Genomic DNA, 8,313 nt, shown 5'->3' with positions numbered 1-8,313 from the left:
GTATAGAGAATTGGACTGGGGTCCACAGTTCACTAGAGGTGTCTCTCCCATAAGATAAACAGCATGTTGGGTGGACAAATTACAGTTGGGCAATTGACAAATAAAGAGGGCATGACCATGCACATACATATTATGATGAGTATTGTGAGATTTAATTGGGCATTACGACAAAGTACATAGACCGCTATCCAGCATGCATCTATGCCTAAAAAGTCCACCTTCGAGTTATCATCCGAACCCCCTCCGGTATTAAGTTGCTAACAACAGACAATTGCATTAAGTATTGCGCGTAATGTAATCAGTGACTACATCCTTGAACATAGCACCAATGTTTTATCCCTAGTGGCAACAGCACATCCATAATCTTAGAGGTTTCTGTCACTCCCCCAGATTCACGGAGACATGAACCCACTATCGAGCATAAATACTCCCTCTTGGAGTTACAAGCATCTACTTGGCCAGAGCATCTACTAGTAACGGAGAGCATGCAAGATCATAAACAACACATAGACATAACTTTGATAATCAACATAACAAGTATTCTCTATTCATCGGATCCCAACAAACGCAACATATAGAATTACAGATAGATGATCTTGATCATGTTAGGCAGCTCACAAGATCCGACAATTAAGCACAATGGGGAGAAGACAACCATCTAGCTACTGCTATGGACCCATAGTCTAGGGGTAGACTACTCACACATCACTCCGGGGGCAACCATGGCGGCGTAGAGTCCTCCGGGAGATGAATCCCCTCTCCGGCAGGGTGCCGGAGGCGATCTCCTGAATCCCCCGAGATGGGATTGGCGGCGGCGTCTCAGTAAGGTTTTCCGTATCGTGGCTCTCGGTAGGGGGGGTTTCGCGATGGAGGCTATTTGTAGGCGGAAGGGCAGGTCAAGAGGTGGCACGAGGGCCCCACACCACAGGTCGATGCGGCCAAGGGCCAGGCCGCGCCGCCCTAGGGTTTGGCCACCTCGTGGCCCCACTTCGTCTCCTCTTCGGTCTTCTGGAAGCTTCGTGGCAAAATAGGACCACAGGCGTTGATTTCGTCCAATTCCGAGAATATTTCGTTACTAGGATTTCTGAAACCAAAAACAGCAGAAAACAAAGAATCGGCACTTCGGCATCTTGTTAATAGGTTAGTTCCAGAAAATGCACGAATATGACATAAAGTGTGCATAAAACATGTAGATAACATCAATAATGTGGCATGAAACATAAGAAATTATCGATATGTCGGAGACGTATCAATGATATCGATTAATTGTGGCCGTGTTGGAAGAAGATCGGATAGACTCTGGAGGTACTATCTCGTATGTTCAGCTCGAGTCGAGATCCAGTGAAGTTTCTAGAGAGTTCTCATAGTGGATCGGGATAATTTTGCGTGTCAGATGATCGGTGTTTTGCAGCAGTGTTCTCGGCGAGTGGGAGCGATGACACTTACGGACTCCCCTTTTTGCGGTATTAGTTTTCGGGGTAAATACACTCATGCCGAGCTTTGGTGGTTGTAACTTTGCAATGGCGACTTTTATTCATTTCCTTGTTGAAGGTATTGTTTAGAGATGAGACCTTCTGCAAGGCGAAAACCCATGATCTAACCATTCTGGTTAGATCAGAAGAATGGTGTTTCAGCATTGTTACCTTTCTAGAGACATTGTTTTCTAGAGCCTTTTATGGAGTTTAGGTGTTGTAACACTTGTTGTGCTCTTGCTGCAGCAAATCTCTGTTTGTTTCGATGAGGTGTTTTTTTTCTTTTGTGTTTTCGGCCGTGTGCATCCTTTTTGCAAATAGGTCTGACATTAAAGAAACAATGAACAATACAAAGCACCTTAAGAAAAACAAAAATTACAACGAGATCCTTGATGAGCACTGCATCTTTAACCTCCGTGTCAGATCGACGTGACACTGCCATCGCCGCACCTCCCAGGACCGGCGTGACGTTGTAGGTTGCCGATGGAAAGTCGCTGAACAGGTCAAAAAGATCACATCCATCCCGGAGACGAAGAAAAGGGATGAAATGTGGATGTTGTGTGCATCCATAATGTCATAGGCTCCAGGCATTATGTTGTTGCAGAGTCTCGGTGTATTTGGTATCATCTTGATATTAATATATCCCATTTATTGAAATAAAATATTTGAGATAGTCACTCTTAATTTTGCATATCATATTAATTTGAATGAAGTTAATGCTTTGCTCTTTAGAACTTTTTGGACCTAGTATGTGACCTAATCAATGATGAATTGATATTTAATTTTGCAAGATAAAAATCTTAACTGTAAAATATTCACTCCTTTTCTAATATATGATGTTTTGGCACATAAATTCAATACGGCACATGGGAATTCGAATGAAAAATTGCACGCTTACATATGGATATTCTATGTGCGCGCATCAAGTTTTGTGAAAAACTGGCAATTTTACTGATTTGTAAGAAAAACACAACAGAAAGTCCAATAGACAACTTTTTATGCACCAAAATTCGTTTTTTACAACATGACAGTAAAATGTCCATTTTCCGTTAAACGGTTTTGTGAGCGTGTACAATTTCGAGATGTGCCCATTAAATTTGTGTTCGAATTTCTCAATATTTTGAAAATGTATTTAAACCAAAATTAACAAAACACCACTCCGGTTTGGCAAGCTAAATTAGTCTACCAAAACATAATGTACGGAGTATATGTTATTCAATTTTCAAGTGCAAACACATTGAACATAAAATCCTTTATATTTCTAGAAAAACATTATGATCTAAAACATCGGGGTTTGACCCGCCGACACCCCTGGTGATCTCGCTCTGCCGCCACCGCACCGTGATGCTCAACGGCCGCCGTCAACGCTATCCAAACAGCCACTAGTAGCCACCCTCCCATCGCCTACCCTCATCCATCTCCCACACGAACCAATCGCATCGCTTCGATCCGAAGGTACCGTGACTCTTGCAGAGATTCTAGATTGTTTCCTTTGATTTGATTGAAGCTGTTGCGTCTTGGGCTCATTAGAGTTATCTGATCGTTTAGCTTTGGTGTTACAGGTTGGTGGCACGATGAAGCCCAAGGTTAGATCTCCCGCGACAAATCCAGGTCAGTGACCCCACAGATTCGTCCCGTCGCTCATTGTCGAGTGAGCTCCTCGGCAATGCCCACCATGAGGGGCTTAGTGTTGACGGAATCTTGCAAACTAACACTCGACATCGGATATCAAACAAACGGGAGACAGAGAGAGATTTACCTAGATTTGGGGCCCCCGTTAAAGTAAAACCCTTACTTCCTGCTTGTCTGATCTTGGTTATCAAATATATCAGGTTACAATGGGGTAGTCGATAGGCTGTTATGGTTAACTCGCCGAAAGGAATGGATTATAGGGTTTGAGCTCAAATCGCGGTGATTTCACGTACTGTTGTTTGTTCTGTTCTCGTTCGGCAGGTCCTCTCCTGGCCTTTATATTGCTGGTTAGGTCCCGAGAGTCCTGTCCGAACTCGACTAGTTTACAATGAAATCTATTCTAGTCTTTTTTTGATGATGTCTTCTTGCCTTGTTCTTCAAGAATCCGTCTTCTGATAGGTCTCCTTTGTTTGAACCGACGTATGGGCCAACCTTGGTCGTTGGACAATCTTCATGGGTCCTAATTAGACCAAAGAAGATAGACTAATGTTGGTACCCAAAGGGTAATGTCCACATCAGTAGCCCCCGAGTGACTGGCTGAATTGAAGCTTCGGGCATGGACTATAATTTCCTTCATACGAATATGCTTTAATGTCAAAGACAATTGGGTCTTCATATTTGTTGCAGATTTGAAGTCATTTCTATCGGGTGCGCGTCCAGTGCTCCCGATGGGAGTAGCCCTCGAGTCTAGGGACGGAATTTTGCAATCGTGCGTAGACTCAAGTTGTACTAGTCGAAAATCTTGTTGCCGTTGCTTTCTGAGTTTCCTTCATCACCAATATCTTCTAGCTGTTGAAAAGAATTGGACCTTATCGTTCACCATGAAATTGAAATTGCTTGATATTGGGTGCGCGTCGATGCTCCCGTTGGGAGTAGCCCCCAAGTCTAGGGACGGATATTTGCAACCGTGTGTAGACTCAAGTTGTACTACTCGAGGATTTTGTTGTCGATGTTTTCTGAACTTCCTTTGTCATCTGATATCTTTTTAGTATATCGGGTCTTCAAAGACTTCGGGTAAAGTCATTTGGTTATGTTTGTACATAAGGGATAGAAGTAACGTGCCCAACTTTAGTCGATAAATCGATGCTGGTTAACTACCGATGGTAAAACAAAGTTACTCTACTTAGGATCAAGTCCCTGGGCTCGATCTTGGATCTTCTGGAACCTTCGTGTCCGTTATTCTTCGAATGCATTTGTTTTTATCAGGTGCGCATCCAGCGTTCCCGATAGAGTAGCCCCGAGTCTAGGGACGGATGCTTGCAACCATGCGTAGATTCAAGTCGAATAGTTCCCAAGACAAGATATGCGTCTACAACCTAATAAATATAATCTTGCATGTGTTAGTACCCACTATAGAGGTGGTAAGATAGAGTATTAAGTGTATGCTACTACTCTATGTTACTCACTACTATGACTATTCTTACTCAGCAAGTACCGGGAAAGCTTTCTCATGCACTAGACATTTAAAATCATATGTCAACTAGAGTACATAATAGCTAGTAGTATGTGAGAACAATGGTACAAAGAACATAGTACTAGACATAGATTTTTTGGCTCTTGGACACCAGCCTGCTGTTTGAAAAAATAAAATATCACACGTATATGTTTCAAAAAAGTTAGAAAAAAATCATGGTGTAGCCAATGAATTATCCCATAAACGTGCAAAATTTCAATTTCAAATATAAAATATTTTGGGCTACACAAAAATGACAAACATGTGGATCTAGGTATGTATATTTTAAATCTCCAAATCTCAACAGATTTTGTCCTTTTTGTGTGGCCTAAAAGAATTTCATATTAAAATTTTACATGCTTGTAGGTTACGTTATTTACTGTTTTCAGATTTATTTTTAGATTTTTTCGAAATAAATATGTATTTTTTTAAACAGCAGGAACACTGGTGCCCAAGAGCCAAAGACACTTTTCGCATAGTACTCCACTACAATGGTACATCGAAGAACTGGAAAAAGTTCATCCCAAAAGTCCACAACACTGAAGACATGCATGACAGGCCCGAGGTTTTGATTTTTGAAAAGAAAAAACATACTCCCTCCGGTTTAACAGGCGCGCACGTAGTTTAAGAAATTGCTTTGACCATTATTTTGGTTAATAAAATATGAAATATGTGTCACAAAAATTATATCATTGGAAAGATTTTTCATACGAATCTAATGATATAAATTTTGTAGACATAAAATTTATATTTTATTGATCAAATCAATGGTCAAAGTTTGTCTTAAACTGCGTGCGTGCCTGTTAAACTGAGACGGAGGGAGTACTCCACATCTTGGGATCAGATGTAGCATTAGGATAATAAAGAATTCCACATCTGGTTCATAGGGCGTTGATTAAATGATGATTACCGCTTGCCATATGGTTATAATATAAGTTTCAACTTGCAATCGAGTTTTTCCTAGTTTTATATGGTGTTACACGTAAGTTTTACTAATTACATATGGGATGCAACTGCGAAAAGTGCTACATACCGCTAAATTGCTTCGTGATTCATGGTATTCATGAGTGACAAGGTAAATAATGTACATATTGCTTCGTGATTCGTACTAAAAATGAGTAGTAGCTTGAGTTGTAATTGAAATCCGATAACATCGCCTGCCTGATAATTAAAATAAATCTTGTTACACAATTTATCATATCAAACCAAGAATTTTACAAGTCCACAAACAACGGGAACCTTTAAATGATTATTGCTACGAAAACATAAAGCAGAGCACCGATATTATTTATAAGCCTTATCCATGGCAGAGGGTGCATGTAGTAACTTAACCACACAATTATAAATCATTGATGTTGTCGAAGGTCCAGCGGCCAACGACGCCCTTGACCTTGTGCTTGTGATTAATGGCCCACCAGTTTGCCGGCACCGGGTAGTCGTCTTTGAGCGCGTCGGCACTCTTGTTCACCAACGCAACATCCCGGTCCACCACCATCTCGAAGTCCTTGGCATCACCTTGGTCCCCAGCAAGTCCATGCAAGTAACACTCGAGGTTGTGGCGCGTGACGTCATCGTTCAGGCGCAGGTTGAGGTAGGGCGACCTGTCCATGTTGATGTGCAGAACCGCGGTCGCCACGTCCATGTTTTCGTCTGCCGGCGGCACCTTGTCGCCGGCGTTCCTCACGTGGAGGGCACGGAGAGCAGGGAAGGAGGCGAAGGCGGACTCTTGAAGTTGTCGTCCCCGACGTGAGGGCTCGCGAACAGAATCGCCGTCACCGGGCATGGCGTCTGCTCCGGTCTGGAGCCGGGGACGTTATAGCCGTTGGCCACTATGTCGACGGCGTTGAGGGTGGCGAGCGAGGCGCCGAGGCTGTGGCCGGTGACGGTGATGCTGGTCTTCTCTTCCTTGTACGCCTCCACTTGTTTCCTTACTTCCGCCAGCACCTTAATTGTACATGCATGCAAGCGTGAGCGCTTAATTATAACGACGAAGAGTGTGAAGTTGCTCGTAATTAAGAGTGAGTAAGGCTCGAACGAAGTTTCACCTGATCTCTGGCGCTGTTCCTTACGATCATGGGCATTATATGGTTCTCAACTGGGTTGTTCGTGGTGTACACGTCAAGGATGCCAGAGCGGACCTTTGCGTCGGGGAAATCGCCGGCCAGCACCTGCGCGGCGGACTTGTACTGGAACTCCACGTCTTTGGGATACTCCAGGATGTTCACGGTGCCGCGCCAGGCCACGACGATGTCGCGCCGCCCCAGAGCCTTCACACCGTCGTCCGTCGCCACCGCCACGTACCCGATCCAGTTGGTCCGCCCTGGCTTCTCCGGCTGCTGCACGAACAAGGCCTTGCCTATCGCCGTCGACTCCGACTCCGGCGACTGCCCACGCGGTTCCGAGGTCGCTTGCAGGAACTTGGTGACGGTGTAGTACTCGGGGTGGGACACGCCGGAGGCGGCGAGCAGGCCGGCCTGGGTGTACATGCACGAGCCGGCGTGCGGCGACTTCTCGTCGGCGTCGAACCCGTCGTACGCGGCCTCAGCGAGCTCGCCGTAGGCGATGAGGGAGGCACGGAGGTCGGCGTCGAGCGGGTCCAGGAGCCCTTCCCACGAGCAGGAGCCCTGGAGCTCTTCCCATGGAACGGGGATGCTTCCTGCTCCAAGCTTCGGCGACGACACGGGAGCGTTCCCGGTGGGTGCCATTCTCCTCCGATCGACTATTGCAACTCTAGAAATGGTGCCGTAGCTAGCTATATATGTGTCCCAAGTGTCGCCTTGTTTCTCTACTAGACATGGGAATCTATTTATAGGGAAACGACAGGACCAACAAATGACATTTAAGTGTTGGTTGTGTTAGTGTTGCCTGCATCCCAAGTGTAATTGGTTGTGTTTGTGTTAGTGAACCCAAAGTTTTTAAATTCAGAAAACTCCAGTGTTTCGTCTAAAACAATTCTGAAGAAAAAAAATGCAACTACATATAGAATCATATTTTCATACGTGATCAACACATTAGCGACAAATGTGAAGACGAAAAATACAAAAATAATGCCTAGTTAGAGTATTAGTTATTTTTGTGTAGCCAAAAGTACAGAAAAATGTTCTACAACTATATATGTATCAGTGTAGAAATTTAAATTTTTCTGAAATATTTAACTTCCATTCTGTTTTTTTTAAATGTTTAAATCTACTCGTTTGAGAGGATATTGTTAGGGGATGAGAAAAAATGGAGATATAGAGAAAGAGGTCGAAGTGCAGAAAATATAGATTGATTTGTTAGGGTGTGTTTGGTTTAGGAACCAAGTGAAATATAATGTAATGTAATGGTTCCATCCACCTCGGAAAAAATGTAATGAATGGGCTGATTCCATTCGTTTGTTCATTTGTTGCTGAAAATATGGAATGGAATGGTTCCATCCGGCGTTTGGTCTGAGAGATGGGATCGAGTAGATTTAGTTCAGCTAACCTCTAGAATAATTATTAGCACCTAATTGAAATTTAATATTCACAATTTCAGCACTACAGTTCCATTACTTACTACCTAAATTTGCCATATACGAAATTCTTACATCTACGGTAGTACGGTACTTATCGTCTACTTCTGGTGGAAGCAATTCCAAATGACAATCACGGAAATTTTCCAAAAGAAAATGCAAATTCCAATCTTATCCTCAAGAAGAACCAATCAGACAAGACA

The 8,313-nt window shown here is 43.5% G+C and overlaps 1 pseudogene; it reads right to left on the bottom strand.

Moving 5' to 3' along the window:
* Positions 1–5,754: 5,754 nt before the first annotated feature.
* On the bottom strand, positions 5,755–7,389 carry LOC127327632 (phospholipase A1-II 7-like; annotated as a pseudogene).
* Between the last annotated feature and the right edge of the window lie 924 nt (positions 7,390–8,313).

This window comes from Lolium perenne, chromosome 1, assembly GCF_019359855.2.
Source record: "Lolium perenne isolate Kyuss_39 chromosome 1, Kyuss_2.0, whole genome shotgun sequence".
Classification (NCBI taxonomy): Eukaryota; Viridiplantae; Streptophyta; class Magnoliopsida; order Poales; family Poaceae; genus Lolium; species Lolium perenne.
This window is presented reverse-complemented; position numbering and strand designations above follow the sequence as displayed.